The sequence below is a fragment of the Artemia sp. Qi Xiang Cuo genome, chromosome 15 (genome assembly GCF_049724085.1).
Source record: "Artemia sp. Qi Xiang Cuo chromosome 15, ASM4972408v1, whole genome shotgun sequence".
Classification (NCBI taxonomy): Eukaryota; Metazoa; Arthropoda; class Branchiopoda; order Anostraca; family Artemiidae; genus Artemia; species Artemia sp. Qi Xiang Cuo.
The window spans coordinates 65,851,591-65,877,295 of record NC_142808.1 but is presented as its reverse complement, the minus strand read 5'-3'; the positions used below and the strand labels follow the sequence as shown (position 1 = coordinate 65,877,295).

Sequence of the window (25,705 nt, the reverse complement as noted above, 5' to 3'; positions counted from 1 at the left end):
TAAAGGAATTTGCGATGAAAATGATGGTTATATTCAAAAATTGCTTTCTAATAGGGGAAATCCCACAACCGAACTAGTGAGTGAAGTGAGTCTGCTTGCGAATTGTGCTGGCTCTGGTAGGGTTGTTCAGGCAACAAGTTCACCTTCAAATGCCAGCAGAAAATCGTGTTGAGTATGCTCAAGGCGATCTTCTACCAATTGTAACATTTTAGATGCAGGTGGCAAGTTATCAACCACCCAAAGTCTATTAAACTACTCAAAAATAAATGTTAGTATGACATAATGTTCCATTTTTTTAATTTCCCGCATTTTTTTCTGGTGTTGTACGCTCAAGCGTTTTCTCTTTTAGCGTTACTGCTATTAAAAAGCCAGGAACCACAGCACATAGTACCGTAACTTAAAGTTAAAAACGCGTTTAGAGGAAAACAACCTAGTGAAAAAAAATTGCCATCTAACACTGATTCAGGAATGGTAACTATTATTTAGGTTCATCCTAAACGTAAAAGTTTATTGCCAAAAGAAATTTATGGTGATTAAAAAAACTAAAACTCCTTGAAAATGGCGTCAGATCAAACTTAAAATTGTACCACTGGAATCAGCATGGCGGAATACCTTGAATAGGGAAATAACAGTCCCCCTCCTTGAACAACAAGGTACACAAAATCAGACTAATAATATAAAACATATGTGCAAATCTTAATACGTTTTCGCTTCCTCCATCTAGTGCAGAGTTTTTTAAAAATCGATAAAAGAAAAGACCGCAAATTTTAAAATTTTTAAAATTCTTCTTCATAAAAAAAAAAAAAAACAAAGTTACTGGAAAAATATCAGTTTTTGCTGAAAATCCGACAAATCCCAAAACGGATATGATTTTTTTTTGGGGGGGACAGCCGCACCATCAATACTAAACAGTTTGAATGTAGATGGTGCAACAAAACCCTCTGTGACGCACTACAACTTCTAGATGGCGGGATGACGTACAAGAACCCCATTTCGCTGGTTAAAGGCTTGTTTTTTTATAGGCAATGAAATATAACAGTAAAAAAAAGAAATTAATTAATAAGATTGATTGGAAGTTGTTTTTAATCATACGAGTCAACAGCTTACAACATACGTTCCGTCATTTTGTATTCAGCTCAAGACATTGTGCTCTTTTTTTGTGTAAAACTAAGTTGATGGCTCCATGTGTCTGTGTTCCCTCTGCTAGTGCCTTCACCATAAACAATATTGTTTATGTAGGCAAATTAAATGAAAGACTGATATCAACAAAGCTCCAGCAGGAGGTAATTATTCAAAACATACAAACAAGCAGAATGACTGCTCAACTTTGTGATTTTCTAGTCTCACAATAACAAGAAAAGAAATTTTTATATTTTATATAAGAAATAAACGTGAAGAAGCCAACATCATTGAGCAACAAGATGGTTCTAGGTGCAGAACTACTAGGGAATTATAAATAAATTTCTACCTCCACCCTCTCATTGACTCTCCCTTATAACTAATTCGGTATTTATCTGAAGACTCAATGAGAGCTGGGATGTTTAGGTATTAATACGCACCCTTTGAGGTATCTCCCTCCATCCATAACTACAAAACAATCAGAGAACCACACAATAGAAACTGAAGTACCTTTTTAAGTTCTGTAATTTTTCCATTGCTTACAGATAGTAGTTGCTATTGGAAAATATACAGACATTTTTCGGTCTTTCTTGCGGAAAAATCTTGCCATACAATTTGATCCCGGCTTAAAGGAAATAATTACCATAAACTTTTCTTCCCAGTTAAAATTTGCCAAACAATCCCCGCCCCCCCCCCTGTAGGAAATTCTCCCGCGAAAAATGTCCATATGTTTAATAATAACAAATACTATCTGTAAGCAATGAACAAATTAGAAAACTTAAAGACACTTCAACTTCTCCAACAGGGTTTTCTGATTTGTTCCAACAGTGCCCAAAGCACTGAAAGCGAACACAACAAATGATGCTTCAACAAACTACTTTTCAAACTCATTTACAAGAGATAGGAAAAATGAGTCATCAGTTCTAACTAAGTGTCAAGCTTGTTATTTCACTTCAAATAAGCCTGCAGATCTTTTCCCTTATGGTACGAATAATAATGCTGGAATTATTTGTTTACAAGAGACAAATCTATACCAGCTCAAAGGAAATTAGAGTGTCTGGTGTCAAGTGCTACCAATAAGATCAACCAGTAATAAACAAAGACTGTGTTCCATAACTTATCCGACTTATCCTGACACGTGTTGTCAGGATAACAACAAAAGATAACAACAAATACTTATCCGGCCACGTGTTACATGGAACGCTATGGATAAGTATGAGGATAACAACATTGGCCACGTGCACTCCACGTGTTGTGTATTCGAATGTAATTTTAGCCTGAAACAACTCTGAGGATTATGAGGGGGTGGGGAATTTATAGGGAGGAAATCCCCGGAACCCATTTTATTCTGACATATTTATTTTAAGAAAAGTATCAACAAAACTCCATCTGGGATTGTATTTACTTAGGGGGGGGGGAATAGGTTGATCCAATAAAATTGCGTTAAGAGCAAATTTAATTATCGCAAACATGAGTTGATTAAGTAAATTACACTACTTTAGACTAAGCTAGGGGGGGAGGCACTCTCTCGCCCCCTAGATCCTTCACGGGTTTAATGTTACTCTTTACATTCATAATAACAGCGTGGACCCGAAATAGTCCCAGAAATCATAAGGGGAGTAGATATCAATTTCACATATTTTCTGTTGTTTTTTAAGTTTCTTTTCCTCATGACAAAATTCAAATCAATTTCCGTGAAAACGAAATCCAAGCCACCCTTATAACACTTTTACCAGGGACGACGGATTATTTCATGTCGATCTTTGCTTACAGTTGAAACACATGGTAATATGTAACATCATGATAAAATGAGGTGAGGGTCCCTCAGGAGTATGCTACAGATTTTCTTATGATAAAATTCAAATTGATTTCCATGAAAAGAAACTATTAGCAACGTTTATCAAATCTTGACTTTTGGGTTGACTTCATATATAACCCTGCATCCGTGAAATTTGTCAATTAGTATTGTGCCACGCCAATAGTGTAAATTTGTTATTTTGTACAACGTAAGTTACAAATACCAGGCAATATAGCATGTTTTAGGGGAAGATTCTAGTTTAGCATCTTGCTGATTATGTTTTAGTTACTTTTCTGCTGTTGTTGTTACGATAATGTTGGATTATATTATCGTTTATTATTATTTGCTTTTAGCTAGTTCAAAATTTGTTTTATCACAGTTCGTGGTAATAAACTAAGTACACCACGACACGGCTCAATAGTTACCAAAATTTTTATATAAATAAATGGGAGCCATCGCCCACACCCCTAAAAACGACTCCATCCCCCTCCCCCGTCATGGTCGGGTGGTCCAAACTCACTTTCGACTTCTAAAAAAAAGACTAGAGCAGGCAATTTCTGAAGTAATTGGCACCCTCCAAAGTTACGGCGCTCGTGGGGTGGAGATTGGGGGTATACAGCGGGAGTTTCCCTCCTTTACAGAATAACCTCTGCTCATTTTAGGGCATTATATTACTCTTTACTTCCATAATAAAAATGTTGCCAAGAAATATTCCAAGAAATCGAGAGAGATTAAAAATTAACTTCACATTTTTTTCCTTTCTTAAGTTTTTTTTTTAGCATGGATCAAATGGCTTTCGCATAACGTCTTTCAGATGTCTTCTGGAGAATAAGGGATATAGGAGGGAGGCTAGTTGCATGATAGTTGATCGTTAAATAACGATGAAGATCAGATTTTTTTATTCCGTGACTAATTAAAGTACAAGTTTTTTTTTTAACTCAAAGTAATATGTGATTGGTTTTAAAATGATGCCGAAAATCTGACTCAGCCTCCATAAAATATACTTGAAAATTTCATCCACCGTAAAGTGTACCCCCCTCCCCTCCCGTCCCATTTCATGCCGACAGGTCTATCCCGGCTGGAGATCCCCCTCCCTAGCTCCGTTCGTGCGTGATGATGATTCAGGTTGAAAAATTCTCCTTAGCGCTTTTTCATTTGGATACGACTTTAATCTCTAATTTGTTTCTCGATAGCTTCAGATATACCCCAATCCGTGGAAATTATTTCTCGGAAATCAAAACACACGGAAAATAGCCCTCGGATAGTTCCCCAGAACATCCCCACATGTAAAATTTGGCAAAGAAAATGTAAGACAATTAAAAAGAATTTTGTTTAGTAATTATGACACCCCCCCCCCCCCGTGCAGCATTTCCCCTAAAAAATTAAAACCCCTGAAATTTCCTCCCCAAAGAAAATTCACCCTAAGCACAACCCCCCTCCCCCGCTCCCGGTCCCGAAGAATGTCTGATACTTCCCAATAACAGGGAAGTATCCAAGCTACTGAAAAACCTAGGTTTGCTATTACCTATATAGGATACAGTTTCAGGCATCTTTAAATTAGATATCCAGATTTATAGTTTTTCCCACAATGTGCTTCCCGCTTTCACAATTTCAAATCTCCAGGTCGAATATTCAGATTTTCCTTCACCGATTCTTATAAATAGAATAACACTTAACACCAAAACAAAGGATAACAAATGATTAAAAACAAAATTGTAAATTTTTGAAAAGCTGACTAACTTGATGAATGGTAAAAAAACACAGAATAACACTAACTTACTACTCTAGTTAGTGTCCAAATACTCACACTAACATATCAATCCTTGATAATCATGTACCGTTAGGGTTTATGACACTTGAAAACGAAATTGCGTTTCATAGGTAAAAATTTAATAATTTTCTTAATTACCAAAGGAAATTAAAGGAATTTGCGATGAAAATGATGGTTATATTCGAAACTTGCTTTCTAATAGGGGATATCCCACAACAGAACTAGTGAGTGAAGTGAGTCTGCTTGCGAATTGTGCTGGCTCTGGTAGGGTTGTTCAGGCAACAAGTTTACCTTCAAATGCAAGCAGAAAATCGTGTTGAGTATGCTCAAGGCGATCTTCTACCAATTGTAACATTTCAGATGCAGTTGGCAAGTTATCAACCACCCAAAGTCTATTAAACTACTCAAAAATAAATGTTAGCATGACATAATGTTCCATTTTTTTAATTTTCCGCATTTTTTTCTGGTGTTGTACGCTCAAGCGTTTTCTCTTCTAGTGTTACTGCTATTAAAAAACCAGGAACCACAGCACATAGTGCCGTAACTTAAAGTTAAAAAACGCGTTTAGAGGAAAACAACCTAGTGAAAAAAAATTGCCATCTAACACTGATTCACGAATGGTAACTATTATGTAGGTTCATCTTAAACGTAAAAGTTTATTGCGAAAAGAAATTTATGGTGATAAAAAAAAACTAAAACTCCTTGAAAATGGCGTCAGATCAAAATTAAAATTGTACCATTGGAATCAGCATGGAGGAATGCCTTGAATAGGGAAATAACAGTCCCCCTCCTTGGACAACAAGGTACACAAAATCAGACTAATAATATAAAACACATGTGCAAATCTTCAAAAGTTTTCGCTTCCTCCATCTAGTGTAGAGTATTTTAAAAATCAATAACATAACATACCGCCAATTTTAAAATTTTTAAAATTATTCTTCATAAAAAAAAAAAAAAAAAAACAAAGTTAATTGAAAAAAATAAGTTTTTTCTTAAAAACCGAAAAAACCCAAAACGGATATGATATTTTTTTTTTTCGACAGCCGCACCATCAATACTAACCAATTTGAATGTAGATGGCGCAACGAAACCCTCTACGATGCACTACAACTTCTAGATGGCGGGATGACATACAACAACCCCATTTCGCTGGATAAAGGCTTGTTTTTTTTTTATAGGCAATAAAATACAACATTAAAAAAGAAATTAATTAATAAGATTGATTGAAAGTTGTTTTAATCATACGAGCCAACAACTTACAACATACTTTCCGTCATTTTGTCTTCAGTTCAAGACATTGTTCTCTTTTTTTGTGTGTAAAACTAAGTTGATGGCTCCTTGTATCTGTGTTCCCTCTGCTAGTGCCCTCACCATAAACAATATTCTTTATTTATGAAAATTAAATGAAAGACTGATATCAACAAAGCTCCAGCAGCGACTGTATTTATTCAAAACATACAAACAAGCAGAATGACTGCTCAACTTTGTGATTTTCTAGTCTCACAATAACAAGAAAAGAAATTTTTATATTTTATATAAAAAATAAACGTGAAGAAGCCAACATCATTGAGCAACAAGATGGCTCTAGGTGTAGAACTACTAGGGAATTATAAATAAATTTCTACCTCCACCCTCTCATTGACTCTCCCTTATAACTAATTCGGTATTTATCTGAAGACTCTATGAGAGCTTGGATGTTTAGGTATTAATATGCACCCTTTGAGGTATCTCCCTCCATCTCTAACTAAAAAACAATCAGAGAACCACACAATAGAAGCTGAAGTACCTTTTTAAGTTCTGTGATTTTTCCATTGCTTACAGAGGGTAGTTGCTATTGGAAAATATACAGACATTTTTCAGTCTTTCTTGCGGAAAAATCTTGCCAGACAATTTGATCCCTGCTGAAAGGAAATAATTCCCATAAACTTTTCTTCCCAATGAAAATTTGCCACACATTCCCCGCCCCCCCTGTAGGAAATTCTCCTGCGAAAAATGTCCATATGTTTAATAATAACAAATACTAACTGTAAGCAATGAACAAATTATAAAACTTAAAGACACTTCAACTTCTACAACAGGGTTTTCTGATTTGTTCCAACAGTGCCCAAAGCACTGAATGCAAACACAACAAATGATACTGCTACAAATTACTTTTCAAGCTCATTTTCAAGAGATAGGAAAAATGGAGTCCTCAATTCTAACTAAGTGTCAAGCTTGTTATTTCACTTCAAATAAGCCTGAAGATCTTTTCCCTTATGGTACTAATAATAATGCTGGAATTATTTTTTTTACAAGAGACAAATCTATACCTGCTCAAAGGAAATTAGAATGCCTGGTTTCAAGTGCTACCAAAAAGATCAACCAGTCAAAAACAAAGAGTTGCCATTGTCAATGCAACCCCGCCTTCTTTCATTGCCAGTTTTAATCCTGCATTCTAACCTCCTTAATTATTATGATGAAATGGCATTCAAGTAATTCATTGAGATTCAAAAGAATTGACAAATTTAATAGTGATCACATTGCTGCTTAAAGTGTAGTTACCTCTTTCTTTAATTGGTCATGCTTATATCTGTGTACAGTAGCCAGTGTAATAAAGAGGTGGAAGAACCAGCCTTGGGTGTTCATGAGCCTTCCCTTTTATGAAAAAGAACATTATGAAGACGAATCTAATTCTGGTAAGAGATATCTATAGGCAAAATCGAACCAGCTCATGGTTATAATGATAGCCCTAGTGTAGACAACATAATCACACAAAGCTTCCCCCCCAATCCAAAAAGTATGGCAGACCAGCCACCCCACTATTGAAATTGATTGTTTTATAAAAAATGTGAAACTGGCTTTAAATAGTGGACAGAAAAGTAGCTATTGGCTACTTTTGAATCTGAGAATGTAATACTAGTACTACTAACAACTCACCACAGCACTAAGCTGCCTGAGGTAAACACAGCAACACACCCTCCTCGATCCCAATCAATGCAATGCCCCCTCTTGACACCCTCCCACAAAGATCCCATCTCCCTTAAATCTTTCTTTATGATATCCTACCACTCCAACCATAGACAACCTGCTTTCTCTGCAGCCCAATAGAGTAAGCAATCTCAATCTTTCTTTCATTATAGCCCTACAAAGCGTGATTGAACCACACTTCTTGTAAAGCTTACTCTCTGAAATACAGTCAGTCATCCAAGTACCAAGAACAATCTGTAGGCAATTTTTCTGGAAAATATCTAGTAAATCTTTATCCTCTTTTTAGAGCACCCATGCTCCAGAACCCTGTTAAACCACTGGCATCACTATAGCTTCCAATATTCTAATCTTTCCCTTTTTTCAAAAATTATGTTCATAATCTTCAGTAACTTATCTCTAACTTCAGAGTAACCATATTTAAGATACTCTTTTATTAAAACACCACCACCTCGGGCCTCACTATTTTTTAATCCTTTTACTACTGTCACTAATTCTTCCACACAAAACAAATATTCCTTCAAATCCAAGGTATCACAAACTTTTTTATAGTCCTCTGTATATTTTCCTGCAACCCTATCTAAGTTTAGCACATTCTCAAAATATTCTATCCACCTCTATATTCTCAGAATATTCTGCCCTTCACTCTTTAACTCTTTCCTTATCAATAATTGTGGCCCCAGTCCTATCTTTAATTGGGATGAGTCCAGATGGACTATCTCCTTTCAATGTATTAACATACCAATACCATATTTTACTATTATGCCGTCTAGCTGCATCTTCAAGATCCTTGGCAATTTTATCCATGGCCTCCGGTTCATACCTTGTTTGTTCATATTTTAATATTTTCTTCACTTTCCTTACATTTCTCTTGTTTTAATATGATAAATCACTCAAAACACAACCCCTTTCTCCTCAATTTAACATGCAACTTTTTCACTAATATTTGTAGCTGTATTCCTAATTTTCTTCCCTAAGACACCATCAGCAGAGAATGTAATGTATATAGTATCTGCAAGTTTTTTTTTTACAGACAGAGATACAAAATAAAGAAAATAAAACTCAAAACATTTATTGAAAACTTCAGGCTAAACACAGATTAATGATACTGTTTCAATCAATCAATCAATCAATCAATTTATTAATACTAAAAAAAAAAACAATACAATTACAAACTTAAAAATTTAAACACGCCCAAGAAGCTAAGCTTGTACAGGGCCAACAAAACAAATAAGACACTATTATAAAGCACTAAAAAAAAAAAAAAAAAAAAAAAAAAAAAAAAAAAAAAAAATTATATAAGAGACATTTATGAAAATAGGAGAAATAATAGGAGAAAATAGGAGAATTATTTTAAATATATTGAATGAAAAAAAAAGACATAAATGTGGATAGAAAGCAAAAAATGAAGAAAAAAGGGGGAAAACACTAAACTGGAAATACCCAGCGAGAAAGTGCCTTTGCAGAAAGAGATAGAGGGACATCAGGAGGGATGGAGTTCCATAGTAAAATAGATTGATAAACAGGAGACCTCTGACCTGCTGTCGATGAACGCTTAGGTAAAATGAACCTGCGATAAGAGCTACGAAAAAAAGAAGAGTACCCACCTGAGCCTGACAGAAAGAAAAACTGCTGCAGAGATGGTGGGAGTCTACCTAGAAAAGCAGAATGTGCTAAATAAAGGTAACTTTTACCCACAATACGATCCAGCAGAGCTATTCCAGTATCATTATAAAGATCAGAGGAAGGGTAAAAACGAGGAAGAAGAAAAGTAGCCTTCACTGCCCTATTTTGGGCTCTTTGAAGTGAGCAGAGAAGAGATTTATTAGTACTACCCCAGACAGAACAGCAATAAGAAAGGTCAAATCCACTCCCCAAGAAATGATGTCAGCCATTGGCCATCTTTCAAAAGATGCTAGAAAAAAAAGGAGAATTAAGAGGACAACCCATTGTTGCTGTTTCAACAAAACTGATCCAATACTTTGTCTTAGCTTTAGGATTCTGAGCCAAAGGGTTCTAGGCACTTACCCTCAGAAAAAATACCCCCCCCTGTAGAAAATATATCCCTGCTGAAAGGAAATTATTCTTAAAAATTTTCTCCCCGCTGAAAATCCCACCCTGCAGAACTCCGCCATAGAAATGTCTGCATTTCTCCAAATAAGAAACTATCAGTCAGGTATCAAAAGGACATGTCTCAATAATTGTAAATTTTCAGAAGAGCAAAAAAGAACCTCACAACTTTTTTATTTCCCTCTGATAACTGTGAAACAAAGATGGATCAATATGTAAACTAAATTAATCAAAAAAACTTTTTCCACAAAAAGTTAAAAAAAAAGTAAAGAACTCCAATAAACCAAAAATGAACAAAAATATATTCAAATAATCTACCAAGCATACAACTATCACAATTCAGAATCAGTTTATAAATGAAACCCAAAACAAACAGAAATTAAAATAAATAACATTAAATTAAATTAAAAACTGAAAACAAGGAGAAATTACTATGAGTAGGGTTATAAACACCTATGCTTTCTAAAAGCCAGAATATAATTTGTACTTTACTGAAAAAAATTTAAATAAATCTATTAATTAAATCTTAATTAATTTTTGATTTCTTAAAGTTATAAAAATGAAAACATTACAAAGAATTTTTTTAAAGAGTTTTGACAAGATTTCAGAAGAAACTAAATATCATTTGAGAGGGGACGGGCAAGCTGAGGTCTGAGGGGGACAAACCTAGGTCTGGGCGGGGCAGTTGCCCCCCTCCAGCTCCATAGCAAATTATACCCCTGTTCAATAGTAGGGACTGGGTTGCAACTGCAAGAAAGAGAATTGAAGGTAATAGTGCTGCATTCTCATTTTCTAGAAACAAACATGGTACTAGTTTAGTTGTTGGCTACTGCTAAGGAAATAATACAAAATTCTGAAAACAACTCTTAAAAAAGTCTAAAATACTTCTTTAATCATTTCAAAAAGCATTCAGCTTTATTTTACACACACCCCCTACCCCCCTCCAAAAAAGTCAAAGAGTATGCCCAAACTATCAACCCGTCAAAGAGTCTAGCCCAAACTAGCCTATAGATTCTTCATGATCTTTTTCATACATTACCTTAAATTACACTTATCAGCAAGATATGTGATAACCCCTTTTAGAAATATATATAACTATTTCCATCAAACAAATTTTACAGCAAACAAGTGACATCAATTTAATCAAGCAATAGAAAAATTCATCAATAAATAAAAACAATAGCCATATATTTGACCTATAGGGCATGTGCAACAGAAATAAAATTCATAACTTTTTTTTATTTTAGTTGGTATTAATCACAGTTCATATATAATCCAGTATGATCATTCTCTATCTCACCCATTATAAAAACCCGAACCGGGGTGCGAGTGCTCCGGAGAACGTTTTTGCAGATATAAACATAGGCGAAGTCAGATTAGCAGGAATGCAGCTTAGTCTGTTTCCGTCTGTTTCAATCAAAGTGCATTGAAACAATCAGAAACAGACTAACCCGCATTCCCGCTAATGCAGAAATAAGTGAGAGGATCTTATTGTTCGCAACGAGAACAAAGACCAGAAATGATCTGCGATAAGCTTACTGGTATATTCTGTCTACTGTGGTATTAATTTACAGTTAGGTCTATTTAAAAGAAAACACTAAAAAGTTCTGAAAATAACATTACAAATAATAAAATATTAACCCAAAGCATTCCTAAAAGTACTTTACTTGACATCACCTTTTTTTCAAATTTAGTGCCCTCTTACATTATATATTTCTAAGGGCATTGTTTTGATGGGGGAGGGCAGTTGACCTCCAATAATGCAGGGAAAAAAAATTATTATATATACCATATCCCTTGACTATCTGGATATAGATCCCTCTTGCCCCCCCTCCCCGAAAAAATGCTGGAGATTTGCCCCTATATATATATATATCCCAGTTTGAAAAGAGTAACATGTTGCAAGAGATGAAGAATGTATGAGTTGGACTATATATAATTGACCATCAGTGGAGAAGAAGAGGATCAATGGTAAATTTTCAAATAAACTGACAAATGAAAGAGGCCTTGCTGAGAAACAGACATCCATATAATGATAATTTCATCCTGAAACCAAATATAATATATATTCATTTGTATTGGACATGATCTTTGTAAAATTCTAGTATACCTACTTTTTGCTATCTTGGAAAGGGGCTAGGTTAGGAAAATAAAATTTCCAGTAGCCTAATAAATCTAAGACCAAAAACTAACTTTGGGAAGGTACTGCCAAGCTTCCCTGTTAGCCCTCTTCTGATTTCTATTACCTTAAATTACCTTAAATCGCATTGTCCAGGGAAATAAGGAAAGATTCTGTAGAGTCGCTGGTCAGTGACGATGGGGAGTCACTGGTTCGGCGGCGTCCCACTCTGTTTTCCATGGTTTGGTGGACCAATTCTTATCAATGGCGATCTTGAATGCATTGACAGAGGGAGTGGTGACAGCTGCATTGGGAAGACTGTTCCAGAGGCCCACCACTCTATTGGAGAAGTAGTGGTTGCGGAGTCTGCTGTGAGCTCTCTTCCTGAGCAGCTTCTTGCTATGCCCTCTTGTCCTGAATGATTCGTCAAGTTGTAAAGGACTCTGAGAAGAGGAATCAGCATGCAGTAGCTTGTAAGCCATAATGACATCGCCCCTCCGCCGTCTGTAGACGAGTGTTGGGAGCTGTAGTTTGTTCAGGCGGGATGGATAGTCAAAATTCTTGCATCTATCAACAGCTTTGGTTGCGCTCCTTTGAACAGACTCTATTTTCTGTTGGTCACTCTTATTCAGAGGAGTGGCAGCACACATCCCAAACTCCAGCAATGGTCGCACAAGACCCTTGTACAGCTTTATCACGACTTTAGATGATCTGCTGTGTACAGTACGCTTAATTATTCAAAGGGTCTGAGATGATTTGGCAACCGCTGTTTGTGTGTGTTGGTTGAATTTTAATTCTTCATCGACGACTATTCCCGAATCTCTTTCAGCTACCAAGGAACCAATTGATTGTCTAGAGCCATCCCCCCCACTCCTATGGTACTGCCACTTCTCATTCTTTTTCCCAAAATATACCGCCTTGCACTTCTGGATGTTAAACTCAAGCTTCCATTGGCGGGCCCAAAGGGAAAGTGCATCCAGGTCTTCCTGTATGGTGGTTCTAGTCGCTGACGACTCCGAGGGCCCAATAAACTTTGATTCATCGGCATAGAGGCTCATCTTATTTCTTACAGCCCGTGGAGCATCATTAATGTAAATATTGAAAAGTGTTGGGCCCAAGATCGTTCCCTGGGGCACGCCACTATCAACTCCAGCAACTTCTGAGAAAAACTCTTGCCCATTATCCCCAAACACTCTAACTCTCTGCTTTCTTCCTGAAAGGAACTGCATCACCCATTCAACAACCTCCACATGTATCCCGGTAGATAAAAGTTTAGCCTTCAAACGACGAGGGTAAACTTTAACAAAAGCCTTTGCAAAGTCTAATAAAACCATATCAACAGGGATACCCTGATCTAGCAGTTCGGTGACACATTCATAAGCGTCAATAAGATTTGTCTCGACCAAGCGTCCAGATCTGAATCCATGTTGGCTATCGGTAAGTAGTTTGTTGTCAATCAGGTGTTTCATAACAGCGGTGTTCGCAATTCCTTCGAGGAATTTACTGACTGTCGAGGTGATGCTAATTGGTCGGTAATTGGCAGCACAGTTCCTGCTTCCACCCTTGTGAACAGGTGTAATATTTGCATTTCTCCAATCTTGAGGGGCTTGTTTCGTGTCAAGATACTTCTGGAACAGTTTTGCTAGGGGGAGGGCAAGCTCCACATGAGTCTCTTTCAAAGTTCGAGGGTGTACCCCATCAGGGCCAACTGACTTATTTGGGTTCAATCTTTTGAGCTTTGATTCAACATCCAAAGTACCGACAGTAATAATTTGCGTCGGTTTCTGAATATCATGTTCTGGAATTTGTGGCAAGTGGTCATTATCTGGAGGTGTAAAAGCTGACTTGAACTGCTGGTTCAGAGCTTCAGCTATATTTCCAGGGTTGCTTATGGTATTCCCATTAACTGAGAGTTCGGTTACTGAATGTCTTCCTTGCTTTTGAGTGGAGGCATACTTCCAAAATTTCTTCGGATTTGTTTTCGATGCTGAAGCTAAAGACTCCTCATACTTGCTAGTAACTTCTCTTGTAAGGTAGCAGACTTTGTTTCGTATTTGTTTGAATTTGTCATGATTAGCCTGCGTTGGGATGTCCTTGTAACTTCTCCAGAACTTCTTTTTCTTCCGGACTGCTAGCTTGATTTCTCGTGTGATGATAGGGAGCATTCTTGGTCTTCGTTTCCAAGTGGTTGTCGTGTGTTTTGCGATTGTCTCACTGAGGACCCTTTTCCTCTCAAGCCAAGCTCCCTGTACATTATTCTTTTCGACAAAAGACCAATCTTGGTTAGCCAAATCTTGCCTGACCTTGTTGTAATTTGTAAACACATGTTTTCTAAAATTGTTTGTCTGCGGGTACAACTTTAGTCGACAAGTTATGGCTATATGGTTGCTTGCGCCAAAAGTCGGCTCTGAGTCTATACTTTGGATTGCCTCATCATCTTTGACAAATAGGAGATATAAGAGAGATGGGTTCTGGCTTTCTCTGTACCTAGTCGGGAAATTGATTGTCTGGTACAATGAATATTCTTGTAGGCATTCGAGGAGTGTGCCAATCTGGTCATCGTTATCTACTGTAGCAGCATAACCACTAATCTATTGGATCTGAGGCAGGTTGAAGTCTCCAACAATTACAATATTATGGCAAGGACGACTCATCACAAAAACTTATAGAATTTGCAATCGCGAGGTGAGAACTTTTCTGACAGGGAGAGCTTGGGCTTCTATAAATACAACCTATAATTAAGGGGTGACCCTTTAGCTCAATTTTTATCCAGACCTGCTCCACCCACGGCTCGTACTGAGAACCATGATTAAGGTCTCCTACCTTCAGTGATGATTTGACGTACAGGACAATTTCTCTTCCTTCTGGTTTCGACAGATTTGAGATTATTCTGAATCCAGTGATTTGTATTTGCACATCAGTCAGTGGCACTGAAATATACTTTGGTTTAACTTCAGTGAAGGCAAACACACTCACTTTAGGTCTTGCCGAAACTACAGCTTTTATTTCATCCATGTTTGTGGTGACGCAATCCACGTTACTATAAAGTATTAATAGTCCGTCTTCATTTTCAATATAGGCATAACCAATATCACTAAATTCTGACTCACAAGATTCGAAAGTGGAACTATCCGAAGGTTCTCTGCTATGAGTACTTGATAATGCACTTGCAAACGATTTATCATTATCGATCTCAAATGTGGGGCTTGCGTTTGATTCACTCACACTAAAGTTTCTATGTACAGTACTATTTACATTGTTTTGACAGGCATCAACTCCTAAATCTCCATCACCTGCGACCCCAGCGTAGCTGGAGGCTGCTGGAAGTTTTTTGGGACACTCTTGTTGCCTTTAATCACAATATTTGATTCACCACCTGCCCGCCTTCTGTATAGTTCTTCACATAACTTCTGCCTTTTGTCACGGTCTGTTTTCGATACATCATTTCTGAACTGAACTGCCCCTTTTTTCTCAAAAGATTTCTGGAGAATCAGCTTCTTGATCTTGAAGTTGGGGACAGCGAACATGATTGGGGGCGGGCGTAGTGGATTTTGGGTTACGGAGACAGTGGGATTCACTAGACGGCGGATGTTTGAAATAGGGACACCAGGTAAGCCGTATTCGTTAGCTAGGTGCTCGCGGACAAACTGAGCATCATCAGTTTGAGTAGCAACTCCAAAGACTACTATATTCAATCTTCTCTTCTGTCTATTGCGGTCTTCGAAGATTAGCACCTTCACCCTGCTTTCAAATTGTTCGTTTAGGGCTTCCTTTAGAACAGTTGTTTCAGTGTACCGTGAGTAAAATGCGATGTATTTGAAATACCAAAGTAAAGTTCCTTCTTTCCGAAGATAATTCCGACTTCCTATAATTAAGTTAAACCTAGTTTTAAAAATGAAAAGTCCTTAATCAGCAAAGAAAAAAAAACTGCAGTCTTTGGATTTCGCTAAGACAGTGAGCAATAAAAAAGGTGCTACGCACAATATTTCTAATGGAGTTTAAACGATAAGAACCGTGTGAACGTCTAAATCATCAAAAATAGTTAAGAAAGATTATTGGACGAAAGGTTCGCATCCTTGGACCACTCGGGCCAATTGTGAGCCAGTTCTCACCGCGCAAGACTAAAGAGCTACGCTTGATAGTGGGGTAGAAGTGCTTTTTGAAGATATTCGTAATGTAGAATCAGGACCGTTCAGATAGAATTACTCGGCGTACGATCTTGGCAATTCTTTGATTGTTGTATATCTGTCACCCTTGTTGTCTTTTGAAGTGACTCACTGCTGTGCACCTAAATATTTAAGTCCCAATAAATCTATTGTTTTTTACCTGTGTTTATTTCATTTTATGTGTCTGCATCTAGTCTAAAAACAGGTAATTAGTTCGCAAAATCTCCAAGGACGTTCCCAGGGAATCTGATCTCCAGATAGCTCAAGAAAAAAAGGCCACTTTTATGTGTCTACCTTTTCTATTTTCTCCCATTAATATAGGGCGGCGCTAGCCTAGTTGACACAATCTTTAGCGCTATAAGCGGTGCTATCGGAGAACACATAAAGTGTAAGTTCTCAGCTTTTAGGGTACGATATTACATTTGACGCGGTCAATATTTATGACCAAAATTAAGCCCAGTCCCTTTTCTTTTGTAAAGACTCACAAAAACTTTCATCGCTACAAGGTCTGACAGGTGTGAAGTGACAAGGTCTTTCAACACTTTTTGGTCTGTGGCAGCTCCCGAGTGCTGATCTAGGGAGCGTACTTTATCTTCAAGGCCTGTGAACTTAGTGTCTATTTCAGCTTTCAGTTCATCTTTCAAGCTCGAAAAGGAGTTTTTAACCGCTTCTTTGATTTTCACATCCAGGTTCTTTATTGTGTCATCAAGACCACCTAGTGACCTTTTTATATTACTGTCCACAATTTTCGCTATTTCTGAGGCATTAAAACTGCCTTTTGGGTTGCCTTTGCACATGGGACATTTCCACTCACAGCCCATGCGGCGAGTCATCTTCGTTAATAAAATATATTCTGGTTCCGAAAGATCAAGGCATTCTGCACACAGCCATCGCTCACAATCATCACAGTTTATAGCATTAGAACCTTCATTCAAAATATCTTCACAGGCTGCACACTTGTCCGTACCCTTCACCGAGCTAACACGCATCCATTTGCTCACCATTTCTGGTTTGGGATAAATAGCGGAAATTTATTAATTCTCTTGGACAAATAACTCTCATCAGATACCACTAGAGCACTTGCAACAGGTACTTTTCCCTGTTCTGCCAGCTTTTCCTCTCCTGGTACTCAAATGAAAGTATTCTATCTTGTTGATGCTCAGAATGTTAAATTTATTGTCTTGACAATTTTCGAGATAGACAAAATGTGGGAAGTGCAATACTCAAATTACCTATTCCCAGCAGTTTAAGGATCAAAATCCTGCTGGTACCAACTCGGCCTATAGTTTGTTTGCTATTGCTCCCTTCTGCACAAATTGTCACCAAAAATACGCAAAAACGGACGAGCCAAAGTAATCAATGGTGTTTTTAATATTTAGCGTTTGGCAACTGCGCTTTGTTGCTGGCTACAAATTCGAAAGAAGGAGAATGACACTGAAATCAGCTTGGCCTTATTTACAAATAAACAAACAGCTGTTTATTAGCAGACAAAGGACAAGTCCCTTGGGAATAAAAAATTTCTGACTTCAAAATTCAGGTAAATAAAGTGACACACCAGGGAAATCCACTTAAAATGACGCTTAAGTTCAAATATAAGCAGATATGGTAAAATATGGGTAGAAATAAATATTCTTTCTCACAAATTTGGTCAACAATCCTTTATTCACTTTCACACCACCCAGTTCCTGCTGAGTTGATATGCTCAAAAATTTCTCTACTCAACAAGTAGCCAACCCATTGAAATCTGTTTTACAGTTTTACTTTCATAGAAAATACCACAAAGACTATGTTAGCACTCTTTTAATTGCTAAGTCTAAGAAATTTGCCTACTTGAAAGGTCTATCCTAATTGAATTAGGGGGGGGGCTAAAATTAATTTACAAGATAAATTTTTATTAGAGGTTCAATCAACATAAAAAAAGGCATTTAATGGTGTATTCACATTATTACTAACTCAATAATATGATTTGGTATATATTTACCAAAGAAATAGCCTACTAGGCTACCATAATTAGTCTAGACCTGTTGTTTAAATTCCATATTTAGGGTTAGGCTAAATTAGAAGCAATGGTAATTGAAAATGTGCATCCCTAAGTTCTATTCCTTAGCATCCACCTTTCTAACTAACAAAAAGGTTTTGTTCTGTGGATCACTATTACAGCCTAGCCTAGTGGCCTTTGCAAGTTAGGCCTAGCCCACTACAAAACCTTAAGATTTTTAAAAATATAGACAAGATTAGGCTACTTACAAACTCTTTAAGCTGAGGTACTTTTCAATATAACTGACCCTTTCTCTTCTCTACAATTTACTTCATATGTTTTTTCCATTTTGTTCTCAAATAGCCTAGCTGACTGAACTTTGGAACTGAACACACACTTCAATCACAAATTGAACTTGAATCCTCCCCTCTTCCCTGGGGACTTGATAGGCTTTCTTAGAAATATTAATCATATTTACTGGACTATAAATAAAGCTCATCTACAAAAACTGTTGTTCATTCTCTGCAGTCACATGTTTGTTACATTAAAAAAAAAAAAAACAAGACTGACATCACTTATCCTTGAGTAATCCTGCTTTTTGTAGGACAAGCAATTACTTGTCCTCAGACAAGCCATTAGGCTGCTGTCCAACTAATTTCTGACATCACGTCCACCCTCATGAAACGCTTGGATTAGTAATCTGCTTATCAGGACAATGGAATGGAACGCAGTCATGCCTTGATTGTCTACAGTTGATTCATTATAGAAGTATGTTTACCACTGAATAGTTGGCTTCTTCAGTATGTATATACCTGAGACCAATTAGTAAGGTATTTTCACTGTTTATAAGGAATTTTATTTATAATTAGTCTAGTTAGTTTGATATACGTTAACTTGCATCTTATATATATATCAGCTATTGATATTTCAAGATTCTGTGCATACATTAGCCTAGTGAGACCTTAACAGCCAACTAATTAGCTGATTTCATAGGCTAGTGTGTATTGAACCATAATGGTAGCTGACGAGTTGTCTATTTTAAAAGTAAGTTTAAATAGGCTATAACCTATCTGGGATCCTAATAGCAAACTAGGCAGTAAAAATCTAGTTTTGCCATCTTGGAGAGGGGTTAGGTTAGGAAAGTGAAACTTCCAGTAACAAATCCAGGGTCAAAACAATGGTAGAATTCTACTTTAGTAACTTTTAGCTATCTCGGAAGAACAACCCTTGGTCTTCTTTTGTTTCTTGTCATTTTCAACAAGCTGGCAGAGTCCTATCCAGAAAGACGGAAGTACGTTGATGATCTATCATTAACTGACATTTGCCACAAGGACTTCCCAAGCAACGGGTATGGTATCATTGAGGACATTAAGAACTAGGCTGCCAGTAACAACATGGTAGTGAAGTTTCATTATGGTGTTTCTGTTGGGCATCTGCTGAAGTTCTACTTTCTTTCATTATTCCTATCTTAGAATACTGTTGTCAAGTAATGCACTTCTCCCTTACTCTCGGCCAGTCAGAGACATTGAAGCAATTTCAGTACTATGCCCTGCTTTTGGCGTCTAAATCTCCTACAGTCACCTATATATTGCTTCTCCAAGAATTTAAACTTCTTACCCTTGAAAAACTTAGTCTCAAGTTGGGAAAGGGTATCCTGAAAAGTTCCAACCTCTGTGATATACTTCCTCAGGATTTCCCCCTTTGCAGACAATGATTGCAAAGGTCTGTTGCTGAACCTAAACCAAAAATACAACGAGTATTTACAACCCTTGCAAGATGTGAAAAAAAGTTTTATGCCTGGGTTTATATGCCCTTATTACTTAGATGCCTAGTTTTAGATATAGATGTATGATATTTTAATGTTTGTCTTTTTAAAAAATTTGTCGACTGTTTAAAGATTGTTAAAATTGTATTTGTTTTGACATTGTCAAAGAATTTGAAAATTGCATTTAGTTTGTGTATAATTTTTGAATTATTTACTATTTTAGTAACAAAAAAAAAAAAAAAATTGGCCCAATCGTGTAAGCATTGTGAAATAAATGATATTTTGATCTGATTTGATATTAGATATAGTGTCCACGTTTTGCATTGTCAAAATATAACAAAGGCTTCAAGAGATGGTGTTCCAAGTCATGACTAAGTAGATTTATCCTGTTTTGAAGGAAACTTTCGACTGTGGTTCCAAAATTGCACTGTCTAATCATTGGTGCCTTTACCCTACTTCAGACAAGAACTTTCAGCAGTTGGAACAATGTTTTGTCAATATAATATTAGCTGCCATTTTAATTTAATTTATCAAGAAAAAGCCAATGTGGCTACATTTTAGAGAAGATCAGACGTATATTGACGCATTTGTGCTGATCCCAACTTTCTTTTGCAAAAATATAACCAAGTAATGACAGTTTGAGCATTACATAGCTACAAAAAATGTCTGGAGCTCATTTTGTGTCAAAACAGAAAACTGATTAAATTGAATGTTCTTTTCTAATCTGGGTATATCGGATATAGTGTTCACATTTCACATTGTCACGATATAACAACGGCTTCAAGAGATGGTGTTCCAAGTCACGATTAAGCAGAGTTATCCTGTTTTGGAGGAAAATGTTAACAGTGGTTCCAAAATTGCACTGTCGAATCATTGATGCATTTACTGTATATATGGAATTTTATTGGTAGCTGACTAGTTGGATATTTTAACCACAAGTTATATCTGGGATCTTAATTGCAAACTAGCCTAGTTAACTATTTGCAAAGTGTAGGCTTATATAAAATTCTGTCGATAGCTGACTAGTTGGCTAATTCTTGGTGAAATCTATATATAAGTGAGGTCTAATATCTAACTAGTCAGCTAGTCTAAACATTTTATAACTGTTGCCTCCTCTCAAATATATTGGCTGGTGATGCCTGTGGTTTGCACCAAATCCTTGGAGAAGTAATCCTTTGGAAGTAATCTTTGGAATCCTTGGTAATCCTTGGGAAATAATATACTTATATTTCTTAGTCCCAGGTTACCAGTTACCGTTATTTCCATTGCCCCCACTTCTACCCATTCCCAGCCCTCACCCTGTGGAACCGGATACTTCCTCTAGTAAATATAATTTTTTTTATTTTGGACAACAGAAATAAATTGTTGAATCTTATTAAATTACTTATAAAGAGTCGTTGCCACTATTTTTTGTATGTGAGGAGTAACTCAATTTATTGTTTGTTTTTATTAAATGGTTTCCAACAATTATGAAATCTCTTTTACCGCAATCATAATAACTGAACCACAGATTTGATATCATAATAACATATTCTTAAGAGAAACATCATTAAGAAGAAAATATTACTTAACTTCAGATCCTCTCCCCCCACTCTGATGGATAAATACAGGGATTTATAAATATTTATGATATTCATTTTGTTAATGTGAGTCATTTATTCTTGTTAATGGATTAGTATTTGGTGTAAAACAAATAGACAAATAGATTTGCACTGGTAAAAAATATGGGTTGAACATATAGAGCAGACAGTATATTTGTCTATCAGAAGAGGGGGGAGCTTTAAGGGGGGGGGGGGGATAAAGTGAAGCAACACAGTAATAGGAATGAAATGAGTAAGTATTTATTAGGGCTTTAAGGGATTTTTCATAGTTGCTTGTAACAGTTTTATGAACATTTACTTAGAGCTAGATCTTCCAATGCTTAGTGAAACATAGAGTAGCACTTGCTCACATCTGCGCTAGGCAATCCTCAGATCAGCTAGTGATAATTGTAGAGCTCTGGCCTTATGTTTAATGAAACAACCAATGGTGATCTGTTATCTACCAGTTTACCAGGTCTACCAGATCTGTTTTCTTGAAGCCCTGAGAAGTCCATGACCAAACATCACAGGGATGTTGTCCTTGTTTCATTTGATACAGCCCTGGCATCACTACTTTTTGAAACTGTTTTTTTTTTTTTTTTTTTTTTTTTTTCATGAGAAACCTGTTCTAAGGGTCAAGGACTATGGTCACCCCAACTAGTTGCAAGTACTCTTTGCAGGAAATTGTTCTCAAATCTAATTGATCTTCTTTCTAAAGAATTAAATATTTTCTCTGTATTTATAATGAGGAGCAATTTCAGCTAAAAAGACTACTTAAAAAGAAAGTAATTTGTCTATTTTAATAGCATGTGAATTGACAAATCATGTGATAAGTTGACTATGTACCTAGCTAAGTGCTAAACAATTACCATATTACAAACTGTAACCCTCAGCTTAAGAGTTTTAGACAGCAACCAATATTGGTAAGATTTGTTTGTTATTTCCTTGGATTTTGAGAAAGGACATGATAGAGATACGAGCTAAAAACATCATATTGGACCCTAGTTTAGACTAAAATTTATTCTTGAACTGTCAATCTTCTATTGTTACAAAATTTCAAAGCTGCAAAGAGCTATTATTCTGCAATTTTAATTTTAATGTTTTTTGATACTTAAAAATAGGGCCTATAGAAGTACAGTTAGATTTTATAAATACATTTGTTAAACCTCTATTTATACCTCTCTTTAATAATACAAAATGAAAAGAGAATATTATTCTATTGATTTAGACTGTTGAACCTTGGGAACCTCATCCTTTTTCTTTATTAATATAATTTTTGCTTTACAGTTTACAACATCAGTTATTACAGATTGCCTAATTTCTAGGGACCTTTTAACCTCCTGTGTAGGAAGGACCAATTCCAAGCGTTTTTGATAGTATTCTACATTTTATAAGAGACTTTAAGTGTATTGGAAGAATTGGTTATTGACTCACCTCTAATTCCAAATATGACTGAAAATTTCACTCTATCTGAAGCTTCTGATATTAAGAATGGTAAGTTATCTAATTATTGTTCTGCTAACAAAATAGAAGGAAAATATTTCCTTCTATTTTCTTACTTAAAAAAATGTTAAGTAAAACAAATGAAGAAAAAGTAACTGTATCTTTTTCGAGTTGACATCAAGGTAGAAAATTTAGTGTTTACGGCAGGATAATTTTCAACTGCAGGAATTTGAGTCGCATTGGCACGGTAGCCGCGAGAGATAAAATGAACATGGGGGGGGGGGGCTCAAGGGGATTTAGTAATAAAAAGTAAAACTTGGAGGGATAAAGGGAGGGGAGGGAAGATGGTACTGGAAAAGGGAAGTGAAACAGAGCGTGTCTGGGCAAGGAACTATCTATTTTGACGAAAAGATTATGAATGCCCAAACTAGTTGGCCACTTCCTAGACTTAGGAGATAGGATTAAAGTTACAAGGGGAATGCTTTTGGGAGGCGAACAAGCAATAGGGTGTTGGGGACGGGTCAATTGGATTAAAATGTTCTGTGAGGGTGTGATGACGGAACAAGAGTATATTCCGTGGACGTAGAGAAACTTCTTTAGGTATAGTGCATTGTCCAGTATAAGGCTGGGAGGAGGACATGATTGTAAAATGTTAAATGATCTGGGTGAGAAGGGGATTACGGAAGATTTCTACCTTGCCGTTAAAAAAGCGGGGTCTTATACTAACTTTCCACTATTGCAGATAGATGAGCAACATTTCATGATTCATCAATACAATATAAAACAGAACAAATGTCAACAAGGTCAAAACTGCACTTATGAGACACGGAAATACCTTAACTAAAGTTACGACAGATTCGTATCTATTGAAATTTTAAGTTTTTACTACAATAGTTAAAAAACAATTAAATCAGATACCCCTCATGTTTTATTTTTGTATTATAATCATAGTGAATCGAAACTAACCACGAAAGTTCGATTTAACGAGATGTAGGAAAAGGATTGACTTATTATGATTCCTAATAAATAAGATTCATTAAGTTTAGTCTTACCAATCAAAAGCTACAAGCCCGAGAAAATTTGCCTTATTTTACAAAAATGGAGGTAAGTGCCCCTAAAAGTCATGAAAGCGTATTTAAAGTCACATCATCTGATTCAACGTGTCAGATGACCTTACTGTAGGGGTTTCGAGCTCCCATCTGCAAAATTTGATATTGTGTTTTTTTTTGCCAGAAGTATCACTGATGCGTGTTTTTTTTTTAAGGGGTGATCGTATCGCCCCAAATGTCCCAGAATTTTGATAGCGGGCTCATTCTAACGTAAATTTGAATGCCCCTTTCCCCCCCCCCCCAAAGTCGTCTGCTAAAAATTTAAAAATTATTCCCTGAGGTAATTTTTCTTTGATGAAGGAAGTTTCTGGGGAGTGGACTTTCCACGGGAGATTTTACAATGAGGCATGTTGGTGGGATATATTCAAAATTCTTTCTATTTGTCTCACTTTCTCTGTTCAGACTAAAGATTATACATGTGAAGATGTTAAGAAAAATGGTCTGGGAACTTACTGGCCAAAGAGGCAAGTATGAACATTACCATAATTTTTAAAGATTTGTGAGACGAATCTTCTGCTCTCTGTAACTTTTTTTGGTACGTGTTTTATATATGGTACACACTCGAGTAGTGAAGTTAGGTTAATCCTGATGAAATATAACCAACGTACCTTGTTATGAAGCAGAAGATCAGGGTTCTCACTCTCCATTTCAAATAAAAATTATTTGAATTGGTGATGATTAAGAACTTTAAATAAAATGGAGCTTATAATAGTAATAGCTAATTTCATGAATATTCAAATTTCTTCCAGAAATCCTTCTGTACGAATGGCTTGATGTGCTTTGATGAATTGTGCTTTGGCCCCATCTGTTAAAATCCGCATGATTTTTATCGAGGGGACTATGATGCTTATCTATATATTCACTTACAGTATTTGCGATACCTTCTTACAGGTCTGAGCTGTGTGCGGTAATAATTCTAAAAGCTATTCTTTAGGCCCTGAATTAAAAATATATCTTACAAAAAGTTATAATGGTGCTGTATAATTTATTTCATTATAATTTTTAGTCCCTATTTCTTAATCATGCACTTGCTTTAGATCTTCAACATACTCCTTTTTGATATTCGAGCAAATTATCTATTTTTTGTCTTCGATGATTTTGTAAGGCAGTGGTAACTTGAATTTTCTTCAAAATATCTGCTTTTGCTCTTAAAATTTTTCAACTTAAACAAAAAATTATACATGTTCTCGGTTTATAGTAGAATTGAATTTATTAAAATAAAATGCAACTTTTCTTACGAAGTTTTTTTTTTCTTAAATGGAAATGTTATTGTGCCTTCGTGGATGTTTAAGCCAGAGTTGCGCTTAAAATACCAAAAAGCCACATGAGGCTCTTGAGCCTGTTTTCTATTTTTTTTTGAGGATCTCATTACATAAAATTTTCTTAAAGAACAATGTGTTCTATTTACATCACTCTATGTTTTGGCTCTACATGTTTGCCCTAAATTTACTATACTCTTTTTGTCAAATTTATATACATTTTTGTCAAAATTGTTTATTTCCCTGTTAATTTATCTTTTTAGAAGTTGATGATGCTCTAGCAAGTGACATCTAGAAGCAGGTTGACAGTTTAGACCCATTTATTTTTCCCAAACTTGAAGTTGGTTCGGTGAGCACTTTTCCCAGAATTTGGGCATCATATAAATTTGAACCTGAGTCTCAGTACTTTGGCTCCTGATCTAATACTGATCAATGTAAAAATTTCAGAGTTCCTGGATCAACTAAATAGAATAATAATAGATAAAATTTGACTTGAAAAAGTAAAATCTTAAAGTCTAACTTGAATACTACTACTTACGACTGAATGCAGAATCAAGCTGCCCT

The 25,705-nt window shown here is 36.1% G+C and overlaps 1 long non-coding RNA gene across 1 annotated transcript; it reads left to right on the top strand.

The window, feature by feature from the left end:
- Positions 1-17,441: 17,441 nt before the first annotated feature.
- Positions 17,442-25,481, top strand: LOC148944001 (uncharacterized). Its single transcript, XR_016143002.1, has 3 exons — positions 17,442-17,544; positions 22,618-22,824; positions 25,405-25,481. It is a non-coding gene; the product is annotated as an uncharacterized LOC148944001 (long non-coding RNA).
- Positions 25,482-25,705: the final 224 nt, after the last annotated feature.